This window comes from Fukomys damarensis, unplaced genomic scaffold (assembly GCF_012274545.1).
Source record: "Fukomys damarensis isolate Sample0158 unplaced genomic scaffold, DMR_v1.0_HiC HiC_scaffold_39, whole genome shotgun sequence".
NCBI classification, from domain to species: domain Eukaryota; kingdom Metazoa; phylum Chordata; class Mammalia; order Rodentia; family Bathyergidae; genus Fukomys; species Fukomys damarensis.
Window position 1 is genome coordinate 73,250,634 of NW_022900951.1, and position 23,602 is coordinate 73,274,235.

General features: G+C 38.0%; 1 pseudogene; it reads right to left on the bottom strand.

Moving 5' to 3' along the window:
* Nucleotides 1-215: 215 nt before the first annotated feature.
* On the bottom strand, nucleotides 216-21,054 carry LOC104860314 (annotated as a pseudogene).
* Between the last annotated feature and the right edge of the window lie 2,548 nt (nucleotides 21,055-23,602).

A 23,602-nucleotide genomic window follows, 5' to 3' on the forward strand; every position in this document is an offset into this window, starting at 1 on the left:
AGTCCTACTACTTTGACCCTATCTACAAGAGAGGTTATATCCAGAGAGATTAGAGGGAGTCCATCCCCCATGCCTTTTGGGGTACTGTTAGGCAGATGAGGAAAAAAGGGATCCTTGGGTTCTAGGAGGTCCTACCATGGACCAGGTGAGGGCCACTTTTCTTCTGAGCTTGACAGAATGGGGGTTTCAAGATGGCCAAAACATTTCCATGGAAGCTACAAACTCCTAGAATTGCTCCATATTCTTGCTCTGTTCCCCTGGACCACATCTGTTCCTGAACTGCACTTGTCATAGCAAGTCCATCTCCAGTCCCCATCTCCCTGTTAGCTCAACACCTCCCCATCAACCTAACTTCTATTCTAGGTTTACATCCAATCGACTTTCTAATTCCACCTGCCATTTTGTTACTGGGTTTTGGCATGCTGGAGGCTCCTTTCCGAGCTGCTTTCTAGGTCCTTTCTATGCTAAACAAAGAATTTGTCAAGACAAGTGCAAAGGTAATGTTTTACATTTATTAAAAGAATGAAAAGAAACATGTTCTGCAGAGCATGACTGGGCATCTCATATTGCCTGAGGAAAAGTCCTTATCCAGTGTCTATTCTTTTAATTATTAATATGGCTAATCACCCAGTTCTATCTGAGGCCCTTCCCTAGCTAGCTGCCTTACTCATCAGCTATCTAAATAAACTATTTTCTAGTGGGCAGAGAAAAAGAGGGTGAAAGGGGAGTGGAGAGGGGATGGCAGGAAGTCTCTGATGGCAGAGGTGAAGAAGGGCTGAGAGTTAAAGGGCACATGGCATGTGGTTGCATAGTCAGTGGGCTCTAATTCAGACTTAAGGACAGAATCAGATTCAAGTCTAGGTTGATTGCGAGGAAGAATTTGGGTAGTAGTACAGAACTGGCAGAAAGTTGACTGAGAACTTAAAATTAAGGCTGATTTTAAAGAAATTGGGTCACTTGGCATTGTACTAGATAAAGTCCTTCTGGAGTTAGATTCCAGGTTCTTCTTGTCTTAAGCAAATAATTGAATTAAACTAGCAAAAGGCAGTGGCAATGTTTACTTGAAAAGATAGAAATGAAGAGTGAGAAACTGGCTCTGCAGAGGGAGCTTGGGCTGAGTAAATGAAGAAAAAGTAAGGTAAGAGTACACCCTAGAGGGAGCAGGACAGGCTATCATGAGGAAAACAATGACAGTGAGTTCTTCTTGGCATCTGTGTCCTTTTGCACCATCCAAATCTTGAGAAAATTTGCAAGAACTTCTACATACAGGACCCGAGAGGAGGTGCTAGGATCCCACACTCTGGCTGACATCAGATATAGGCAATCCTATTGAAAACATGCTCAAGTTCTCATGAGAAGTTCATGTGCAGGGCTTTGGGAACTGCTCTTTGCATGTGTTCCAGAACCTTGGAATTAACAAATCACACCTGTTTCTCTAGCCAGCTTTGCCTCACTCTAATCTCCTATGTAAGAACTCCCTGACAAGACTCCTCCTGTTGCTGAAAAAGAAGCTACCAGAATTAATTTACTTCAGTTTTCTCCATGATGGGTAGCTCCTCTGGATTTTCCCAGGGTCCCCAATCCCTGAGATTAAAGGAAAATACTATTTGTTAGTAAACAATACAACTGAATAGAAAGATCTACATAAATCACAGCAGGCAAGAGGTGCCCCCCAAACAACAACAGAGATTAAATGCCAAACTCCAAGCCCATGCTATGTAAATACAGGAAAAAATAAAAGAAAATATCAATTCCAAGGAAAATCACCACCAAAAAGATGAAGATTAAAAGAGATAGTGCTCTAAACCAACAGACCAAGTTAAAGTTGGAATCTATCCCCAAGATGGTATAGAAAACAAGTCAGATTTACAAGACAAAATATCAGGTAAAAAGTAGCTCTTTGGTTACACACAGCCTACTTTGGGTCCTGGCAAATAATGAGCTAGGTTCAACACCAGTCGTAAGATGCCAAAGGACAGAACAGCCTTCTTGACTGCCCATAAAAGGGTAGTGAGGTCCCATTAAAAACTTAAGTGATTGGTAATATCTTAATTGACTGGTAAATTTACTTTAAATTCTGTATTTTAATTTAATGTTTTTGTCTGATCAATGTGCCAAAAACATTTCTTATAAACAACTTTGAAATGATTACTGAACTACAGTTACAGGGCTAAAGTGTACTTTCATTGGTTTCTGCAGGTACTAATTTGTCATTCAGTGTTATATAAAATCTTAAACTGTTGTCAGCTGTAGATAAAATGTAACATCATTTACATTTCTTTCTACTTTCTGCTGGTAAAAAGATAATATACCATTTAAGGTTAGTTACAAGTATGTTATTCAGCCAGCTCTAATGAAAATGTAACATCTGTGAGCTAGCTCTGAGAGAAAAATGTTACAGGCACATTTTAAAATGCAAGCAGCTAGTAGGCTTTTACAGAAAGAAACCAGTAAGTAGGATACAGATGGAAACAAGGAGAAAGTTGTAAATATAAAGATATATTTTGGGAGGGCCGGGGATTTAGCTCAGAGGTTCGGTGGCCTGCCTTGCAAGTGCAAGGACCTGAGTTCAATCCCTGGTACCACCCCCAAATATATATATATAATTGGGGGGGATGATAGGATTTTATGTAATAAGATTTCACCCCACCAAAATGGAAAAAGGAAAGATAGTGACAGGACTAGGAGGTTCAAGTATGTCACAAGGTATACAGAGGATGAAGCTTATAAAAGGAACTCTATTTGGCTATTCTGTTTCTACTCTTACTGTTTTAATTAGGCCTCAGATCTGTTCTCAAATGTGGCAAAAAGAGGCTATCACACTAACTCTAAATCGTCACTTATTTTCCCTCCAATATGAGATCAGGTGAGACCAACAACTGGAAAAATGTCCTGGCAATAAGAGCCAATAATAAATGATGATTAATCAACAATTCTTTCAGGACAACCAAAGATATTAATTAATTGAGGTGCCAAGTCAATTTTGGATTAAATCATCACGGGGGTTGTTTAACACACATTCAATTTTTAATAATATTTTGATTGGTGAATTATAAATTTTAATTATGAGTGTCATTACATTAAACAATGTGTACTTAATAGGAAAAATATCAAAAAATAAAGTATTGAATTTTTAATATTTATTATCAATGAGGATGAAAATTTTCAACATCAATTATTTTTTTGTTTACAAAGTGTAAAAAAAAAGAAATAAATTCCTATATGAACTACAATGAAAATACCAAAACAACTCTACAACAAAAATAGTATTTGCTTCAATTATCACACCAAAGGCAGTCTTCATACATGAACTGGCTCATTCCAAACATACCTATCACTTACACTGATATTACATGCATTTTGCTTTCGTGTCTTTTTTTGGGGGGGGTACCAGAGATTGAACTCAGGACCTTGTGCTTGCAAGGCAGGTGGAGGCACCACTGAGCTAAATCCCCAGCCCTCATGTCTTTTTTTAGGACGTACTTGACATCTTGCTGGTCTTGCTGTTTTTTCAGGGCTTTCTTTTTTTGTTTTTGCTTTTTGTTTTGTTTTTTGAGACAGGGTCTCACTGTGTAGTTGAGACTGACCTAGAACTCACTTTGTAGCCCAGGCTGGTCTTGAACTGACAGCAATCCTCCTGCTTCAGCCTCCCAAGTGCTGGGATTACAGCTGTGCTCCACTATGCCTAGCTCAGGAGTTTCTTATTATATTATACAATGTGTAGTTAACAGGAACATAAAATATCAATAAAATAAAGTATTAAATTCTTAATATTTATTGCACATTTAGAATAATCATCAACATTTCAACATCAAGTGTTTCACAAAATCTAAAAAAATAACAAAAGAAATAAATTCCTATATGAACTACAATGAAAATACGAATAGAAATCTAGAACAAAAATAACCTTTGCTTTAATTGTCACACTCAAGACAGACTTCACACATGACAATATCCTGTTCCATACACAATTCTGGCTTACACTGACAGCATATGTGCTTAGCTTTCCTTTCTTTTCCAGTGTGGCAGGCTATTCTTATCACCTCTTTCCCTTTTTGTCAGGAGCCTCTTACTTTATTGTACAGTGTACACTTAGTGGGAGAATAAAATACCAATAAAGTAAAATATCAAATATGTAATGAGTACTTAGAATAGATATCAACATTTCACATCAGCTGTTTACTTGCTTACAAAACCTAAATGATAACATCAGAAATTAATACCTATGTGAACTACAATGAAAATACAAACAAAAGTCTACCACAGAAATAATCATTGCTTCACGGCACACTCACACTTAAGGCAATCTTTAAACATGATTTTTGCATGTTCTTTGCATGAGTATTGCTTACACTGATAGCATGTATGTTTTGTTTTCTTGTTCTTTTTGATGGCACAGTTCACCTCTTTTTGGTTTTCCAATTGTAGTTAGTCTTTGTGATGTTGCACTTACCTGTTCACCCATCAGCTCACCAGTGAGCTCCAAAAATTTTTGCATTGTTCCCTGGGAAGAAACATTTTGTTCTTCCTCTGTTATAAGTCATCATTTATCAGCTCAGATCCCTGTCCTCTAAGAAAATTTCTCTATGCTATTTTGCCCTTGTTATATTCTTTGTTAATTTTGAAACTATTCATGCCACACATGTTAGGATCTATTAAGACAAAATCATTGGCCAATACTTTGTGTTTTTAGTAACATCATAGTTTCTGCATAACTCATCAACAACATCTACTCTGCTCTTAGTTTTTTGGTAAAAAGTTACAATCTCTAGCTTCATTTTTGTTGAGTTTTCTGTTGAACTTGCCATCATGCTGCAGTTTTTTTTGTTGTTGTTGTTTGTTTGTTTTGAGACAGATTCTCACTGTGTAGTTGAGACTGACCTGGAACTCACTATGTAGCCCAGGCTGGTGTCAAACTCACAGTGATCCTCCTACCTCACCCTCCAGAGTGCTGGGATTACAGGCGTGCACCACCAAGCCCAGCTCAACATGCTGCCATATTGACATTAGAGTGCACCATACAATTCTGTACTTTAAATTTACAATAGTTCATTGGGAATCTCAGTTTTGCTCTTGCATATAGTTCCTATGCTACTCAACTTATACTCTGTTAACAAATATAACATCAATGGGTACCTGGCAAGTGTTGAATGTTATGTACTGATTAATTTGGAGATAGAAGCAACACTTCTGTTTACAACACCATTTGATTTAGTACTGCACAAATAAGCTTCAAATACTGTGTGCCCTGAGGGCAGAGATTCAACTTCAGGTGAACTTCAAATTTACTTTGCAAAGAGCATCAGACAGAGCTGAGGCTAATTGTCCAACAGGGGATGATGGCCTTACTCTGAGCTCAGCCAAAATCAGTGCAGACAAGGCTGAGACTCACACTGAGCTGAGACTAGAGTCCCTGCCACTGCTTCAGGACTGAGGTCTTAGTGTTGGGGACTTCGATGGGGAAAACTCCTCCTTAGGCTGCAGGTGTGTTCAACATTTTGGCTTCAACAGAGCTGAGAAGAATTGTCTTGGGCTGCATATAAAGTATAGTTAATGTATAGAAGTAACAAAACTATGCTTTTAAAATGTCATTATAAAAAATAAAATGTTAATATCATTTTAAAGAATTCGTGGCTGAGTTCCAGGATAAATTTCTAATTCGAAAATATGTGTCTGTACATCTACCAGGACATATATCTTTATATCATATTTTTAAGGCTTATTTGGAAACTACTGCCTAAAGCTACAGTGACCATGAAATGCTGCAAGGTGTTCATCAATAGTCATGTATTCTGATGGTGTGTAATTCCTTGGCAGGTTGAATCAAAGATCTCAAACAATATGAGACAGCAGCCAGATTATCAGTTCAGTTTCTTTCTTGGTGGGTGGTTTTGTCATCAAGACACAGGATTATTTTGAGGGAAATCAAATCTCAGTGTCTTTTTGTTTGTTTTGGGTTTTTTTGTTTTGTTTTTTTTGTGTTTTTTTTTTTGTTTTTTTTTTTGAGACAGGGTCTCACTATGTAGCTAGACTGGTCTGGAACTCATTATGTAGCCCAGGCTGTCTCGAACTCACAGTGATCCTCCTGCCTCAGCCTCCCAAGTGCTGGGATTATAGGCATGCACCACCACCCCCAGGAATGGAACTGGAATCCTTGCACTTGCAAGGCAGGCGGTGGAACCACTAAGCTAAATCCCTGGCCCTCAGTGTCTTTTTTATTCTACAAATCTCAAGCCCGTATTCATCACTTCTCCATAAGTCCTTTACATTCCTGTGATTGCTGTGAAAAAGCCTGGCTAAATACAGTAGGACCTATTAATCCTTTCAGTTCAGATAGTGAGGTGTTTTAATAAACACCTTTTTGAGTATGACTATCAGTGTATATAGAACATTATGCTTGTATTTCATCACTTGTATTTCACAACATCTTGTGGCATATTGTCTGTTACAATTTCCAACATTGAATCACAGTGCTGGCATTCTGTCAAATAGTTTTCACCCCTGCCAAGAACCTAATTATGTTTTCAGACCCAGTTCCAACATTGGATCATTCATGCATGTGTGATTATTTTGTGGTATTTCGACTAGCCAATATGTACTATATGTTGCTGTTTTCTTCTTCATTTTAGTCAAAGAGATTTTCATTTCCTGTGTCTTTATTGGTCAATTCTTGCTCCATTTCATTGTCACAAGAACTTGGCTTAAATGGCCAATGACAAAATCATCAACACAGTCAGCAGCAGCACATGAGTCACCTGATAACTCACTTGTGACCTCCTCCCAAACTTGCAAATCTGGATTTTCAGGTACCATTGTACTGAATTGGGCTAATTCTACAAAAAATTAAAAGAATACATTAATAAAAAAGAAATCCTAAATGCACAGAAATTTAGCAACGAGCATTTTATGGGTAAAGCTTACATGTTGCTGCTTTGGCACTCCTGTACACACTTTGCCCTTCATCTGCCAAGTGGGTGAATATACACATGGGTTTGTTTTCCCCAGTTGCAGCTACTGTGGACCACACGTGGCTTCCATTATAGTAAAGTACATATTTATCTTACAAAAGTAAGGTATGGGTGTATTTTATCCCCTGTGATGCCAAGGAATACATACACAAAAATGTTATATGGAGCATTATGTGGGTAAAATCTCAATTTAACAATTTTGCACATGTGTACACACCTTGCCTTTCACTGTATCATGTAGGTGAACAAAAGAATTGCTTCCTGTATCCCCAAGGTGCAGCTACTGAGATGCACAACCAGCTACCAATGTGCTAAAGTACACAATTTCATTAGAAAAATATGGAATGGGTATATATTACCACAGTGTTGCCCCTTAAAAATGTGAAAGCTGTCAAAATCAAAATTGAATCACTTGTGTCAACCCTACCAAACAGTAGGGTCCAGAGGTTATAAGGAAGGGGGTCTTACCAAGGCCTGATTGTAACTATCACAAAAGATATTGTTTGGATGTGGCTTTCAAATTCTTCTTGATAAAAATGTCCATTAAAGATTATTCTTAAATACAGTGGCATCTTTGTGCATGAATTTGGTGTCATAGTTCTGGTCACAAACTAAGTTGGATTAAAAACTGAATCATATTCAATAGCTAGGCTCAGTGTTGACCTTAAGAAGTATTTTTGTTTTATTCTCATCCAATTTCGTTTGTGAATAGAATCATGGAGATAATTGAGTTTGTGAACTGAGGTACCACTATAATCCTGTTTGGATCATTTTTAGACAACTATCTTGTCTAGTTCACATCTGTCAGAATCCTACAGTTCTCAATAATGGGCTTCAGAATAAAACTTAACCTACCTCCAAAAATCCCAACAAGATCTTATTGCCCAGTTTAGGACTCAATTCTAAGCTCAAAGTTACCCTACCTCTGATAATTATCAAACTAAAACAAGACCTCTAACAACATCCCCACTCTGCTCAAAGCAGTTACAGATGTAATCACTTTGTATCTTGCTGGTGATTTGACTTTGCTGATTCATCAGAAGAAATATGGTGACAGAAGTGTTAAAATTCTCAGCACCGAAATTTCTTTGCTAACACATTTCTGTCCAGCACTTACTTGACTGTTGCACCAATGGGGACTAAAAATTACACAAGATACAAGTAAATTTAAAAACCACACTTTCCTCCCATTAGGTAAAGGACAAACAATCAGATTTCCCTGAATCTCTGGGAACAGGGTTGTCCACTCCAAATCCAAGGCCAACTGCAATCTGTCCTTTCCCGATCTTCTGGGATTTGATACTGACAACTAAATAGGCCCCAGTTCTACAGTTCCTGTGCTCTTCGTTACCAAAATGGAACCCAAGGTTTGTCTAAAGGTAGCAAGTAAGATGATCTCTTTTCTTCTACATATGGCAAAAACATATTGGGTTTAACAGAAATATGTGGGACATTTTATCCCCTCCTCTGTTTCTATTATGGGAGTTGGTGGCCTTATTTTCAAATTCTGCTGTACCAAGATTCTGCTTTATGCCTTTTAAAAAAATCCACACATCCCTTTATTATACTCCCGACTTTTCCCAACTCATTAAAATGACAAGATAAACGTTTAAAATTGTATCTACTGTTAACATCCAGAGCTCGCCAACCTTAGCTGCTCTTCTCTTTACCGAACCTCTCTTTTCAAACAAGATTACACAAATTGTCCCTCACCTTCTACTTCAACAAGCCAATCCCATCATGTGGGACACTGAACTCTCATTGGTCACTTATTATGTTCCTATCAAGGTTACCCTCAAAGAGCTCATTTCTTCTCCCAACAAGACACAATATCTCCTTAACCCATAAGCCATATGGAGACTCCAACTGATATCCCAAAATTCCTCGCTGCTAGCAGCAGTTCTCTTTATAACATTCCTATACTGTTAATGAAAGTATTCCCACACATTGAACCTTTATCTAGCCCAGGAACCACACACTATCAGTGAGATCTCCCTACCAGTAATGGCACATGTGCCACAGCAAGTTGTTTGTATCATTGAAAGCTGAGACTTCCAGGAAAATGGTGAAGTGATTAACAACAACAAATCAACCTCTCCAAGATTTGGAATCCAGGCACTGAAAAATAACCTGGGGAAGAAAAGAATGAGGGAAATGAAAATCACAGAAGAATCACTTTTTTTTCCTCTCTGCTTTTGGACTTTTCTTGTTTGTTTTTTTTTATAAGTGTGAACATTATATTTAGTTTTTTCTTTTGTTTTGTTCTTATTTTTGTTTTTTCTTTCATTCTTTCTTTTCCTCCTGTATTCTTCACCAATTTCCCAAAGCTTGGGTGGGTACTTACTGGAAATAATTCTCTGATTTGTTTTAGATTTTTTTATATAATTATGACTCGTACATATTGTTAAAGATGGCAAATTAACAGCTATCACAGTTTGTCATTTACTAATTGTGCTTGTTGCTATCATTATTACTGATTGTATAACTTTAGTCATGGTGACATAGTTGCTGTAATTAGCTGTTCTGTCTCGTATACCAATACTGAGATTGTCTGGATGCCATAAAAAATACTATATTCAAGTACCAAAGAACTGAGTGCTAGGTCAAATAGGCCGCAAATTCTCAACCCTAGTAAATTGAAGAGGTAGGATTGTGGGACAGATTAAAATGCCAAAAGCCAGCAACACTTAGAAGACATCTCTGAAAAGTAGCCATTTCTTACAGTTCTTGATACTAGTAATAAAAAGAGCAATCATAAGTAATTTATAAGCATCAATGCAAAAGACAAATTTAAAAATAGAAAGTGAGAAGACATAGGAGAAAGATGTAACCCCAGACCTCCAGTTTGCAAAAGGTTAATCCAGGGGGTATTGAGGTGGCAGAAAACAAAAGTCACATAGGTGAACTTTCTGAAATGGCATAAGCAGAAGTAACACAGCACATAAATGAGTCTAGGAAAAATAAATCAAAAACATTTGCACAGATAACTGAAGAGATGATGACCATAGTGAAGAATGTCATTTGTAAACCTAGAGTAGATACTCATAAAAATCTAGAGGACATTGGGAAAGTGATGGAAACCATGAATACCCAACACAGGAAAAAACTGAATTCCATAAAAGAGATTCAAACAGATACTCAGGAGATTAAAAATTCTAATGAAAATATGAGCAGCATAATCAAGCAGTATGAAGACAGAATATCAGATCTAGAAGACAGGTTTGCAGTTTGTAATCACCAAATGAAAAAGTTCTTTAAAATAGCAAGGGACCCATGAAATATCAATTCAACAACTGCTAGATGATGCAAAGAAGAAGAACACATGATTAATTAGAATCAATGAAAAACCAGAAGATAGCACAAAGGACATAAAGAACCCACAGAACTGCTACCAGAAAACTTCCCAATCGAACTGGGGATTTAGCCCAGTGGTTCTGCCTCCTGCCTCCCAAGCACAAGGTCCTGAGTTCAATCCCTGGTGCCAAAAAAAATGTCAGAAAGCTTCCCAATCATAAAAAAAGAATTTGACATACAGATAAGTGAGGCATATAGAACTCCAACTAGCCATGATCATAAAAAAATCTATACCAAGGTATATGAGTCCAGATTGCAGAAATGCAACAAAAGAGCAGAACATTAACAGCTGTTTGAGAAAAGAAACAAATCACCTGTAAAGGATTATCAATAAAAATCACAGCACACTTCTCAACACAAACCCTTAAGTCAAGGAGAGATTTTCAAGCCCCTTGAGAAAACAACCTCCATCTCAGATTGATGTACTCTGAAAAATTATCTTTCAAACTTGATAAAGAAGATAATCCCATGATAAAGAACACTTGAAGAAACTCATGACGACCAAGCTAGCACTTCAAAATGTTCTGCAGGATAGTCTAGAAAAAGACAATAATTACATGAGTCCCCATAGAATGAATCCAACAAAAAGGCAAGCAATTAAACAAAGGGGGAAAAAAGGAAACCAATACCAGGAAAAAATTTGACAAGGATAACTCAATATGTATCAGTTATAATAATCACTGTGAATGGTCTCAGTTCACCAATCAAAAGAAACAGATTGGCAAGAATGGATTGAGAAATAAAATACAATAATATGTTTCATATAAGAAACACATGTAAATAAAAAATAAATTCACTGTCAGAAATTTAAAGGTTGGAAAGAAATACTCCATGTGACAGAAACCTGGAAAAAAAAGCAGGGTAGCAATTATATTTGCAGACAAAGTGGATTTCAGCCAAGATGAATCAGAAGAGACAATGATGGTCACTACATACTTCGTAAGGGAACAAACCAAGAGGAAGGGATAACAATCATAAATATATGTTCACCAAAATACCAGTACACCCAAAGATATAAAATAAACATTAATGGGCATGAGAAAACAAATAAGACCCAATACAACTTCAGTGGGAGACCTCAATGCCCCACTGTCACAAATAGATAAATCAGATAAAAAATAAAGAAATTTCTGAGCAGAACCAAACATTTGACCAAATGCACTTGGTTGATATCTACAGTTTTTTCTATCACATGACAACAGAATACTACACATTCTTATCAGATTAACACAAAACTTTGACAAAAATAGATCACATACTAGTTCATACAACATGCTTAAATAAATGCAAACAAATTGAAATTGTCCTTTGCATATTATCAGATCATAGCCCAATGAAATTGTAAATTGATGTCAAAAGATTTCATAAACACTGCATAAACACATGGAAATTAGAGGAAACCCTCCTGAACAACCAATGGATCATATATAAAATTAAAGAAAGCATTACCTTCTGCAATTAAAAATATGCCAATAAAACATAATGGAACTTATGGGACGCAAGGAAAGCAGTTCTATAAGGGAAATTTATACTGATGAATTCTCACATCATAAAAATAGAGCAATCTTGGAGGGCAGGGACACAGGGAAAAAATGAGAGCCAAGACCTGTGATGTGGGGGTACAGGATCCCAATGACGAATGTAACTGTGTTGTATAGCTGAAGTGTACCAATAAAATCATTAAAAGGAAAAAAATAGAGCAAGCTCAAATAAATAATTTAATGTTGAACTTCAACCTTCTAGAAAATGAAGATCATGATAAACCCAAAGCACATACAAGGGAGAAAATTATAAAGATCTGAGCAGAAATTAATGCAACTGAGACTAAGAAAACAATATAAAATAACAATTAACTGAAGAGTTGGTTCTTGAAAGATTAAATAACATAGACAAACCTTTAGGCAATCTGATCAAAAAAGAAAAGAAAGGAATCAAAGCCATATAATTAAGTAAGAAAAGGGTAAAATCACAACAGACCATGAAGAAATCCAGAAGATCATCCATACCTACTTTGAGAACCTGTATTCTAATAAGATGGAAAATGCAGAAGAAATGGACAGATTCCAAGATACATGTAAATTATCAAAGCTGAATGAACAAGATAGAAAAATTCTAAATAAACCAATATCAATGATTTAAAAAGTAATTTTAAACATTTTCAACAATGAAAACCCCAGGTTCTTATAAATTCACTGTTGAATTCTACAAGAAATTTAGAAAAAAAATCTAATGCCACTATTCCTCAAACTGTTTAATGAAATTGTAAGGCAAAAAATACTCCAAAATTCATTCCGGGAAGCAAGCATTACTCTGATACCAAAATCAGAGCAGGATCTAATCAAAAAAAAAGATTACTACAGGCCAATCTAGATAATGAACATAGACACAAAACTCCTCAATAAGATACTGGCAAATAGAATGCAGCAAACCATCAAGAAGATTATACACCACAGCCAAGTTAGATTCATCCCATGAATGCAGGGCTGCTTCAATATATGCAGCTCAACAAATGTAATATACCAGACTGACAGAACCAAGGACAAAAAACACATGATCATCTCAATAGTCACAGAAAAACATCTGACAGAGTCCAACACCAATTCATTATTTAAACAAAAAACCCTACAGAAAAGTGAAATAGGTTTTTATCTCAATCTGATAAAAATCCTTTTTTGCAAACCAACAGCCAACATCATACAAAGTGGTCAAAATTGAAAGCATTCTCTCTAAAATCAGGAACAAGACAAGGATGAACCTATCACCATTCCTATTCGATATAGTTTTGGAAACATTACCCAGAGCAATTAGATAAGAAAAAGAAATAAAATAAATAATGATTGGAAATGAAGAAGTCATCATTATTTGTGGATGACATAATACTCAACACTGAAGACCCCCAAAACTCCACATTCTCCTAGATTTAATAACCAAATTCAGTTACATAATAGGATACAAAATCCATGCTTAAAAATCAAAAGCACTTCTGTACACAAATAACAAACTTATAGATAGAGAAATTAGGGAAGCGACACCTTTCACAATAACATCAAGAAAAATGAAATACTTAGGTATTAATCTAACAAAGGAAGTAGAAGACCTTTACATTGAAAACTACAGTACTCTGAAAAAGATTGTAAAGAATATCAAAAAATAGAAAGATATCCCTTCTTCTTGGATAGGTAGAACCAATATAGTGAAAACGGACATAACTTCCAAAGTTGTTATACCGATTTAATGCCAATACCAATAGCATATCATACAGAACTAGACAATCCTAAATTTCATATGAAACCAGAAGAGACCTAGAAATAGCAAAAGCAATTCTGGGCAACAAAGGCAAGGCAGGGGGCATCACAATCTCCAATTTGCATTTATACTGCAAAACTACCATAATTAAAGCAGTGTGCTACTGCTAAAAAACAGACCCAAAAATCATTGGAACAAAATAGAAATGCAGAAACAACCCCAAACACTATCAGCAATCTTATCTTTGACACAGCAACCAAACATTGTCACTGGAAGAAAGGTATCCACTTTAACAAATGCTGCTAGGAAAACTGGTTTTCCACATGCCAAAGATTAAACCTAGATCCATATCTCTCACCATGCACTAAACTAAAATCAAAATGGATCAAAGATCTAAATATTAAAATGAAACATATAATTTACTGGAAGATAAATTAGGTATAAATCTTGAAGACATAGCTGTGGGCAAAGGCTTTATGAACAAAACCCCAATCTCACAAGAAAGATTACAAAGAAACAACAAGTGGGATTTCATCATATTAAAGAGGTTTTGCACAGTAAATGAAACCAGCAACAGAGTGAAGAAACAATCCACAGAATGGGAGAAAATTTACCAGCTACTCCTTAGACAAAACATTAATACTGAAAATATATATAGAACTTAAAAACATCAGACCGCTCAAATTTAAAGACCCAATCCAAAAATAAGAATCTGAAATGAGTAGACACTTTTCAAATGAAGAATTACAAACACCAAATAAATACATGAAAAAATGTTAAACATCCCTGGTCTTTTGAAAAATGCAAATTAAAACAACACTGAGATTCCATCTCACTCAGGAAAGAATGATTACCATCAAAAAATTAAGCAATAACAGGGGTCAGGGATTTAGCTCAGTGGTTCTAGTGCCTGCCTCGCAAGTGCAAGGACTGCAGTTCAATCCCCAGTATATATAAAAAAAATTAAGCAATAACAAATGTCGGCAAGGTTCTTGGTAAATAAACCTTTCTCCACTGTTGGTGAGAATGTAAATTAGTTCAACCAATATGGCAATCATTTTGGAGATTCCTCAAAAATACAAAACTAGAGGTTCATTTGACCCAGCTATTCCCCTTCTAGATATCATCCTAAAAGTGGGAAAAGCACCATACTACAGCAATATATACACACCACAATTTTCAATAGCTTAATCTTCGAAACAACCCAGATCCTAATCAATAGATGAATGGATGAAGAAATTGTGTTTTTTAATATACAATGGAATACTATACTACACTTTTGTAAAGAAGGATAAATTTGAGAAATTTTTAGGTTAATGAATGCACCTTAAGAACATAATTTTAGGGGCTGGGGATTTAGCTCAGTGGTTCAGTGGCCTGCCTTGCAAAGGCAATGACCAGCGTTCAAACCCAGCTACCAAAAAAAAAAAAAAAAAAAAAAAAAAAAAAAAGGAACATAATTTTAAGTGAAATAAATTGAATTGGACACACATTTTTTTTAACATAAATCTCTAAAAGTTTTGTCACCTGTTATGATTTGTATCTAGATGTCCCTCCCAAGCCTCATGCACTCATAGGTAGGTTTTTTTTCAGACGCGGCTGCATCTAGGGTGTGTGATGCTGGGATTAATGGTACGATGCTGGAATTAAGTATGAGCTATTTTGAGTGTGAATGGCACCACTCAAAGGGTGAGTAATCTTGATGAAATATAAAGATAGGCTTGGTAGTTGCTGCTGCTTCACTGCTTTGTTCCTTCTATCTGCCCTGCTCTGCCATGGTCTGTTTCTCCTCTGTGATGCTCCTCTGCCATGCTACCCTGCCTAGGAGCCAGGAGACTATGGACTGAAACCTCTCCAAACTGAGCTGTCAACTTGTACTTCCTTAATCTGTGAATGCCATCTATTTTGTCTCAGCAATGAGAAAATTACCTAATACACCATCTCTACCCTAATGCCTAATACACACGACATTCTTTCCTCAATACTGTCATATACTTCTCATTTTACAGTTCATGACCTCAAAGATACTTGTATTACTATCCCTCTTGACCTCAGTTCCCAAATTTTTTGTCTTTACCTTGAGAAATCCCAACATCAGGAACTCTCAACAACTCATTTAAATCATCCTTCCTCAGTTATTCTACAACAGCTCATATCTTTTTCCATAAAAACTAACCAAAAACCTCTTTTCTCTTCCTTTACACCCTATCTACCTTATCTAATATGTTGATGACATTTTACTGTACATTCCTTCTCTTAATCTATACACAATTGATACTCTTCAATTAATTTCTAGCAGCAAAGGGATAGGGGGTTCCTCTAGACAAGGGTCTGTTCTTTCAAACAGAGGTGACCTATCTTAGACTTCACATCACCCCTACCCATAAGGGAATCACACAGGACTTCAAAACCCTAATCTCTCATATGCCGTTCCCCCAAGCAAAATCTGATTTTCTTTCATTTTTGTGGCTCACTATTCACTTGGGGGTGGGGGAAGACAAGACATTAGCATTTAATCTTCCAACCTGACAGACCTGCATGTGTTCTTGGTCAATGTAGAAGGCTTTGTTGGGTGTGGCAGAGAAGCTGAGGCCAGCACCCCAGCTTTCTGTCCACCTTATGGACCCGTCACAGTCATGCTGCAAGTTCTGTTGCAGGGTGTAAGTTGCCACATTGCTGAGAGTTGTACTGTGCCTTGCAGTCATATTGTGGGGAGGGGGGCTGAGTGAAGGAGACAGATTCATAAACCCACCCATAAATTTGAAAAATTTCAGTTACCGTTCCTTGTTTTCAAACTCTGCAGTATCCCACTGGCCAAACTGTGTTCTTGTCTACTTTCTGGACTCATAAGCTTCTGTCCTGCCCAACTCCCAGTTAATTGCATCTTGCATGGCCTTTTGCCTCACGTGGTCTATGCACTCCTCAACCATGTTGCTTTTCTTCTCCAGTACCACCTCCAAGTCTGTGTCTGGCTCCTCCTTCCAAGGGTGTACTGACAAAATGCTGTTTCTGCTTCTTTTTCTTACTTTTCTGAGTCAGCTCCTCAATAACTGGCTTTTTCTTAGCCTTGATTTTTTTCCTTACTGAGCCATTTAGGTTGTCTGCTATTGAGGTATATTTTAAAACATCAACTTGTACTGGCTTCTTTTACTTTCCTTTCCTAGGGCTGCTCTCCATGGACCTGGAGAGTCTGAGTGGCATAGAAGGGTGTTTCCCTCCTGGTGGACTTTCTTCTTCTTCACTTTACCACTGTGTTCTCTGAGGCTGTCTTGCTTCCGGTTTCTCTCCAAGGTCACTTGATCCACGGTGTCCTTCCCCACTGTACATCTGTAAAGAATATCTCCAACCTCACAGAGCCAAGGGTCCCAGATGGAGCCAGCTGTAGGTCCTTTCTCCCTCTAGTAGTTTTTGAGCTTCTTGTCAATTCTGGTTGCCTCCTCACCCTGTCAGGAGTCAAGGAAGTATGACATGGCCAAAAACAAGGACTTCCTCTTCTTTTTTTTCTCCCCACTGAAGGATTCTGAGTGGTCAAAGGACTTTTGCCTGGGACTGGGTGACTTCTCTGCCGTCTGGCCCACAACATAGGCTCAGATTCCAGAAGATCCTCACAAGGCATGCTATGGTCTTTCTTTTTCATCACCTGGGGCATCTTGGGTGCCTGCCCTTGGTTAACAGTCTTAGATGGGGATGTTGCCCTCATAAAAGAATTATCAGAGAAATAACTGCCATCATTTATAATTGAGTATTGATTCTTTGGTTCTTTTACAAGCTTTTCTGTTTCCTTCAACTTTTTCTTTTTCTCTGAGAGCACAAGGATCAAGTCTATTTTGTGGGGCTTGGTGATCATTTCTGCAGGCCAAAACTCCTCACTCTTTACTTTTTTTTGGTTGTAGCTTCCATATTTTGGTCTCATAGCTAATTCCCTATATGTGGCCAAGTTAGGAGACCCCAGTCACCCCTTACTCTCCTCCTTCTCTGTTTTCTGCTTTCAACCAACTCAAATCAGCCTTCACTTCCATGACAGCAGTCATTCTCCCTAGCCCCAATAAACTTTTCCACCTATATATAAAGGCCAGAAAGCAATTCATTTTTGGTGTCCTAGTTCAAATTCCTGACACAAAAATGCAACCTATAACCTACTTCTCAAAACAGCTTAACAAGGTGGTGCTGGGGTGGCTGAGTTATCTCTGCATTTTAGTGGTAGTGGCTCTAATTATAAAAACCTTAAAGTTCATTTTTTTTCCAACATCTTACAGTCTGTAAGTCTGTAAGTCTGTACAGTCTGTAAGTCATTCCTCACAGCCTATACTAACTAACCAGACTCATACTATGTGGTGGCATAACCAGTGGTCAACTTGGATAGCCACCTGAATTGAATCAATGTAATTTGGGCACAGAAGACCCACCTCAGGATTGTTGCCAACAGCATAACAAGAGAACTAGAGGGGAATATCATGGGCTGTTGATTTTCTTGGAAAAGCTTGCTGCAAGTGGTTTTCCTGATGCAAACTTGGCTTTTCTCTCATCATACGAGAAGCTCAGATCCTTGCTCTCACCAGAAATGGCTGCTGTTCTCATCAGGGTGTTTCTGATCTTTCCCATGAACATCACTCCCTGGCTCCAGTGTAGAATCCTCAGCTTGGTTGCACAAATCCTTCACCCTGCCAGCACAGACTTTCTAGCTTCTGCCAATGGCCTTTTGGTCTTCTCAGTGTATATCCTTAATACTGACAATTGTGAGACATTGCCATCATCTCTAGGCCACTGGCTGGGCTCATGAAGGATATTGCCTTGGACTCTAGGCCTTCAGATGGATTTGTGCAGGACATTGCTGTGGGATTCAGGCCCTTTGCTGGATTCTTTGGGTCTCTAGAGCATGGTTAGATCTCTTGCACTTCTCTGCATCTGAATTTTGATGACTATTATAAAATAATTCTATAAAGTATTTATCCTATATTAAATCTATTCCCTTGAAAAACCTGACTACATCATACTACAAACCTAAAAGACATAGGTAGATCTCCTCCCCATTGCCCTCCACATATTCACTCCCCCAAACCCCACTCACCTCATCCCCTCAGTCCATTTAAATTGATGTATGCTCCCCTCCTTGTTTTTGACAACACTACCCCCAGTGCATCCTCTTTTGGAGACAATGTCCAACTACTCTTCCTCATTCACCAATTTCTGCAAAATTTTGTTAAAACTTTACTTCTAAAATCTGATGCAGTGCCACTCCCTTATCCGTCTTGCCAAGAGATAGTATCAACCTTAAAACTCTCAACCCCAAACACTTAGAACCAAAATAATAGGGACCCTATATACTTATCCTTACCGCACCAACAGCCACAAAATATTCAAGTATTCCCTCTTAAATCTATTTCTCCAGACTAAAACTCCTCTCTAAAACAACAACCTTAACAAAGGCCAAACCAACGCTACCTATTCCACACGGGTGGAAACTCCAACTACTGATTCCTACATCTCTCCACCTCACAGCAATCTTAGAAAAAACTGATCAACATAATCAAACTGGCAAAACATGACCCAACTCATGACTAATCCTCTACTATTTATGACCTTATTCTGCTACTCCTCAAAGATGACCAACTGGAGATTTCACAGATTTTGCTTCTGATAACCTCTAGAAGCCCATCTATACCACTGGTTCTCAATTCATCTACCCTCAAATCATCATGATTTATCCAGTTTTCATAAGCCCCCTCTTCTTTTTATCAATAACACTAAACCCCATAAGAGAATGTCTCCAGCCCAACATTTATAGCACTCCCTCAGTCTCACCTTTAACCTTTTGAATAGGACAAATTCTTCTGTAGCCCAAGATTTCTGGCTGTGCCTGTCTCTATCATCATCAGCTTACATGATGATCCCTACCTCCAAATCAGCCTTGAAAAACACCCAGATAAAATGCACTCTACAAAAAATAATTTAGGCCCAGCCTTCAAAAGATCAAGATAATACCCTCCTTAAATCATACCTAAGACTCGCGGCAGATAGGGCCACCAAACTCTTTCAAAAATGTTTCATTAACTTCTCAAATGTCCTACAATTACAGTTATTGGCTCTAGAACCCTTGACCCTTCCATCTTGTATCAAGTCCCCCATTTACATTTATTTACACTTAACAGTCTCTTCCTGCAAAACATTTCATGAACTAAAATATCACTGTCAAAAGCCCCCAAGACTGTTTCATCATATCATTTATGATATCTCACATGAGACAAATAGAAAGTCCATTCAACCCCTCCATTTCTCTGGATGACCCACTATCTCAATCTCTTCCCCAGGCCTAATTACACAAAACACCTCTAAATTTTTCCTCCAAAATCTCATTAACATCTCACCCTCCCATAATTCTCTATTCAACCCATAATGTAGGCCTCCTTGACTGGTTTCTTCTTATCTGGAAAAGTGAGCCAATTCTTTCATTTTCAGGGAGCTATATACTTAACAATACCTCTTCTTGTGACTTGTCTTTTCCAATCAGGAATCTTTTTACTTTGTGGCCAAAAAATCCCACCTGTGTCTGTACACTGGGCAATGGCATATACCTTAGCTTCTTTGTCCCCAAACGTCAGTGTGTTCTCCCAAAACCAATCCCTCCTCTTCACCATCACTGTCCACATCTGCCCAAAAAAGTGGCAGTCCCTATAGTCCCCCTTATAACAACATTAGAGATACCCAGAGAAGTAACTGCCAGAGTGGGAAAACTACTTTCACCTACCAAATCTTATCATAGGACCAACAGGAGAGCCTCAATAAAATCTTACACCACCTATCAAGATTCAGGATCAGTGGGACCATTCCTGTCCCATATCATGATGCATTTCATAAACAACAGTCTAAAACCCTACTCAATGCCTGTTGCACATCTTTCTACTAAAACAACTAAGATACCAACAAATCTCTCAACAGAGAAAAAAATAACTCTAAAAAATGCCCTAAAAACAGAAAGAAGCCAAAAGAATGGAAAGGCAGGGCCCATTTCCAGTTTTCCCTTCCTTGTCCCAAACAACTCTTTCCCAATTTATTTAGTTTTTTTTCATTTTTTCTATTTATAACAAAAGACTGAATTGTCAGCTTAACCCACCCCACCTGCTATAGCCTTAGTTCTATTTTAGGTTTAAAGAAAGCTAACTTCCTCATTCTATCTCTCATTGCATTCTTCAGCCTCAACTCTGCCTTCCTATCCCAGATTTAAAAACTGGTATCTTGCCTCTGGAAGATTGGCTAAAATATTTACTTTAAACCACTGGCATGCTGCTTTACTTGGATGCTAATAAATCCTTCTGCCTTCTTTGGTCACCTCCAGTTCTTATGTCTCTTAACTCTCCCCAAAGTCTATATGAGTCAGGTGAACAAAATTTAGTTGTTCACCAATCATGATATGCTCAGTCTGTCTTCTCTTCTTTGGTTGGTGTTTCTCTACCATGCAACAGCCCAGTTGGTGCCACAGTTCACTCATAAGCCGTGAAAGTTTCAGCTTCAATCCCCTGCCTGAGGCCCCAGAGGGCTCTTGCTCTAGTGTCTTGACTACCCATTCCTCATGCTCCCCTAATATAACAACACATTAGGTCTACTCAGGTGGAAAGGTTTAGAGAAATGAAATCCTTGGAAAACTTAGCTGAGCAGTGAAGGTCAGTATCTCAGGCCCAGAAAGACTAATAGGGCTAGAGAGGGGTGGGCAGGCACAAGGGTATGTCTTCAGCAGATGTGGAACACTGCTCTTTCTAAGTATAGAGACATCAGGCCACCACTATGGGAGACAGCTGCTGCCATGTCATTGTGGACTTCCTGGCTAGCTTCATGATAAAGCAGTGGACTGTTTATCTTAAGGTCGGGTTTTGGTCCTTTATCTCATCAATTAAATTAATTTATGGATTTATAGTACCTTTATAGGATTTGGGAGTGATAGGCTTGGGGGGGAAATGTCTAGGAAAGAAGGATATGGAGTATAGACATGGGTAACCCTAAATATCTTTGTGTCCTACAGTTGAAGTCTTTTAAAAAGTGCATGTTATGGCTTGTATCTAGATGCCCCCCCGAAAGCCTCATGTATTCATCAGTTGAGTTTTGCAGAGGTAAAAGGATCATAGGGTGTATGAAGCTGGATTAGGGTTGTGATACTGGGATTAAGGGTGTATAATAGCTAAATTGCTTTAGCATAGTTCTGGGTATGTACAAGGGAAGTTCCACCTGGGTGTGATTGGTATCAATCAATAGGTTTAGAGCTTCCATGGAATATAAAAGGGAGAGGAGGAAGGCAGGCTTGCCCACCCTCAGTTAGAGCTAACCAATCATGGATTGAAACCTCTACAAACAAACCATAAGCTAAATAAGTTTCCTCCTTTAACTTCAGAGTGTCAGGTATGATTTTCCTTGCCTTGTAGTTGTTGTTGTTGTTGTTGTTGTTGTTGTTGTTGCTGTTGTTGTTACTGGAGGGTTAACCAAAGACCTTCACACTTACTTACATCTCCAGCCCATTGTTCATGTTCCATTTTGAAACAGAATCTCACTAAGTCTGTAAATTGCCCAGTCTGGGTTCAAATTTGCAATCCTCCTGCCTCAGCTTTCCAGAGGCTGGGATTACAAGCTTGTGCCACTACACCTGGCTTCCTTGTCTCCTCTCTATGTGTCTTTATTTCTCTTCTATCTTAACTTTTTCTTTATATGTTTCATTTTTTTTTTTGCCCTATTTTATTTTATTTTTTTTTTTTTAGTTTATTGGTACATTTAGGGATACAGTACAGTTACATTCATTGTTGGGATCATGTACCTTTACATGGCAAGTCTTGATTCTAATTTTTTTCCCCTTACCTCTGCCCTCCCTTCACCCCCTCCTCCCCTCCCCATCTACAAACACTTTATTTTCATCTTTTCATTCTCTCACATTTTTTTCTTTTCCCTTTTTGCAAGTTTATATAAGCCATAAATATAATCACATCATACACAGCTGGAGTTTCAGTGGAGTTTTTTTCTCTTCCTTTTTTTTTTTGTTAAATATCAATCACTCAAGCTTCTTTACTGAAGTAATCTCAAAATCCACTTCCAAAACTGAGTTTTCAGTGTGAGTTTATGTTTTTCAAATCAATGGCACAGGGTGAATCCAAAATCTCTACACAGCTTTTTCTCTTCCTTTTCTTCTCCTTTAACATACTCCTATGTTACCTCCATCCCATAAACTGTATTAACCACTGAGCATACATCCTTCCAGTTTTCTTCACATTTATATCATCAAGAACAATAAGAGATAAAAGGGAAACAAAAAGTGTGGGTGTGTGAGTATGAATGTGTGTGTGCATGTATGTGCATGTCACAGAGAGGGAATAGAAAGTAAATATGAATGGTTTATGCTTAACAACATGAGCACTCTGGAAATACAATATCTAGATTGAAATTTTATTTGTGCCATTTACTAGCTATGTGAACATTGGCACATAATTTTACGTCTTTTTTTCTGGGAACTCATGGTTTACTGACATTTTACATGTGGCTCCTGGGAAGAGAATACCCTTTTGGTTCATTTATCTTGGGACTTGTCCCTAAGACTATACGGGAAACAGTCGTGTCTTGGAGTAAGATTCCCTGCTATGCAAGAACTCAACACCTAGGAAGCCCCCAAGGTGTGCACAGATAAACCTTTGGCAAGGTCCACATGGCATGTGAATGGCAAACCTCAGCACATTTGGCAAAGTCAAGGAGCCTCAGCAAAAGTGCAGGACTCCATGGTCTGCCTCTTTTGGACTATGGAGACAGAATCAAATCAGAAGAGGCTAATTTTACACAGGCCTATCTGGCTTCTAGGCAGTGTGGGTTGGGGGCTAGGCCTTAGGAGTGGCCGGAGCTGGCCTCCTAGCACTGGGAATACTGGTGAGGTAGCCAGGATGCCCATGCTGGCTCTAATCACATCCAAGCTTCCTCTTATGGTCCCTGTCACAAGATATAGCTAAGCCACCCACCCACTGCCCCTCAGACTTCTGTGGGAGCAGGCCTACTGCTGCTCAGCCCTTCCC